The 2,673-nt window shown below is 42.5% G+C and overlaps 1 pseudogene; it reads right to left on the bottom strand.

The window, feature by feature from the left end:
• Positions 1 to 1,267: 1,267 nt before the first annotated feature.
• LOC102472322 (thioredoxin pseudogene) lies at positions 1,268 to 1,579 on the bottom strand (annotated as a pseudogene).
• Between the last annotated feature and the right edge of the window lie 1,094 nt (positions 1,580 to 2,673).

Consider the following 2,673-nt stretch of genomic DNA (forward strand, 5'->3'; position numbering starts at 1 on the left):
ACTTTTACATATTATTATTTTATTTTATTTTCAGAGAGAGACACAGAGAAAATGTGAGAAAGTAAGTCACCTGGTCCAGGACTTGAACCGGGGTCAGCCATGTGGGAGTCCAGCACTCTCAACCACCATGCCACCTGCTGGCCCCTCTGGTTATTTATTTTAAGATATGTAAAACAAGTGCCTCTTTTCAGTGAGTTTTATCAATAGGCTTCTGTTTTAATGGAGAATTAGAAACTATGTGGAGAGCAGAATGAGTGCCTGAAGTCCCCCCTGTCCAGTTAACTCCTCGCACCCTGCCACCCGGCCCCCAGTGATGCAGAAACTACCATCACTACTCAGTCCAAGCCGTGTGGTTCCTGCTTAGCCATAGGTGGGCATCTGAACAATGCCTCAAGTCATTAAACCACAGTGGTGGCTCGCGTATTGGACAGAGCGTTATGTCCCTTCCCAACTTCCATACCATGTTAGAGTCCACAAGGAAATCTTATTGTCGCTCGATTATTACACTGTAGATAAATAGCATAGTGAGGGGGCGGGAGGTGGACGTGGCTAAGGGCGCTGGACTCCCACATGGCCCACTGCAGTTGCTTTCGCATTTTCCCTCTCTCTGTCTCTCTCTGGTCAAATTAAAAATAAATGAATGAATAAATAAATAAATAAAGTTAAATAAAATAATTATTTTAAAAATTGCACTGTGAAGGGAACCAGCAGTTGGCGTAATGGCTATGTCGCTGGACTCCCACGTAGTCGACCGCGGTTCACGTCCCGGACCCAGTGGCTTAAAACTCATGCTGGACGCGTGTGCGGGCGTGCCCAAGATCCCGAGAGGAGAATGGAGGAGAAGGGATTGTGGTGTGACCATCCCCTCTGGGGGGTGATTTCTCGCTTTCTGTCTCTATGTCTCTCTGTCTGTCTGGCGAGCGCACGCGCCCTCTAGCAAAAAACCTCTCCAAAAAAAAGGGAAGCAATCGAATAATCACTGAGTCAGTAGCAAAATGCAAGCCATACTTGGGAATTAAGGGAGAGCAAGATTCAGTTTTTTTGTTTGGTTGGTTGGTTGGTTGGTTTTTTTTTTAGTTATTTATTTTGAAAGCTATTCAGATATCAGACAGTTTTAAAACGGTAAAATTAATATTTTATTATCATTTATAATCAGATGGCAGTCAGGTATATAGTCTCCATATTTCATGATTTTTGTAAATAAAAAAATTACAAGTTTTAAATAGCTGATATCTAGTTATGGTTTCAGAAAATATGATTAGATTAATTAATTAATGGTGCCTTCAAGCTTTTCCTTATTAGCTCCAGAAAATTTACCCACCTTCAGTTCCTTTTTGAAAAACTGGAAGGTGACCAAGCATTTGGCTTCACTCTGACGCAACATCCTGACAGTCATCCAAGTCTAATTAGCGGAACAGAACATCGAATACTTTTCAGAGAGGGAATGAAAGAAAGGCTTGATCATTTTGCAAGGCCCACACCACGTGGCCGAGAAGTCAGCTGCTACAAGCTTATTTCTGCACCTTCCAAAGCTTCATGAAAAGCATTCATGTTGTCGATCTGCTTCACCATTTTGGCAGTTGGGCTGCTGACAAGTGCCTTCATGAACCTATGGAAAAGGATCCAAAACAATGAATAGAACTTGGACACAAGATTCAGTTTTTAAAAATTACTGTAATCAGCACCAGGAGGTGGCTTGGTGGTTAAGGTGCTGGATTCCCAGACCCAGTGGCTTGAAACTCACATCAGGTGCATGTGCATGTCCAAAGGGAGAAGGGAAAAGAGATTGCAGCATGGCCAAGCCCCTGGGGGGTGATTTGTCACAGTCCCTCTCACTCTTTCTCTTTTCCTGTGGGGAGTACATATGCTCTATGACAAAAACCTAAAAATAAAAAAAAAATCTAGCAAGATGATCATTACAAAATAGGCTGGGTATTTCATTTTATAGCCCAACAGTCAAATGAATGAAATCATCTACAAGAAAATGTGTAACTGCATGACAAACTGATCAAAACTAAAGAACCGACACTCTAGTGTTAAACAACAAAAGTATATTCACTGTGCAATTTTGGGGGAGGTTTTCACTATAGGGCACGTGCGCTCGCCAGACAGACAGAGACATATGACTTTTGATGAAAACACAGGCCGCAATCCCTTCTCCTCCATTCTTCTCTCGGGATCTTGGGCACGCACGCACACGCGCCCGGCGTGAGTTTTAAGCCACCGGGTCCGGGACACGAACCGCGGTCGACTATGTGGGAGTCCAGCGACATAGCCATTACGCTAACTGCTGGTTCCTCGATTGCTTCCTTAAATCCCCGCATGTAACAACTGCATGCCATCAAATAATATCCCACTTTTTCACCTAGGGTTTTTGTTTGTTTGTTTTCTGTATTTATTTCCTTTAGTGAACATGTTCTATTAAAATTATCCACCTTGACAAACCCAAGCCCATCCTGAGATGGATACTGAACTTGAGCTGTAAAATATTGCTTTCTTTGACTAAAAATGAAGATTTTTCTGCTGAGACTTCTCCCTCCAGATTCTTTTCTAGTGGCCTCTACACTCTAAGTGTCTAGATAGGTTCAGGCAAACAGGATCTAAACATCTGAATATGATTAGGATCAAAATATTCCTCTATTCCCACTGAATCTGATGCACAAAGAGTGAAAA

This window comes from Tupaia chinensis, unplaced genomic scaffold (genome assembly GCF_000334495.1).
Source record: "Tupaia chinensis unplaced genomic scaffold, TupChi_1.0 Scaffold000539_1, whole genome shotgun sequence".
Lineage (NCBI taxonomy): Eukaryota > Metazoa > Chordata > Mammalia > Scandentia > Tupaiidae > Tupaia > Tupaia belangeri.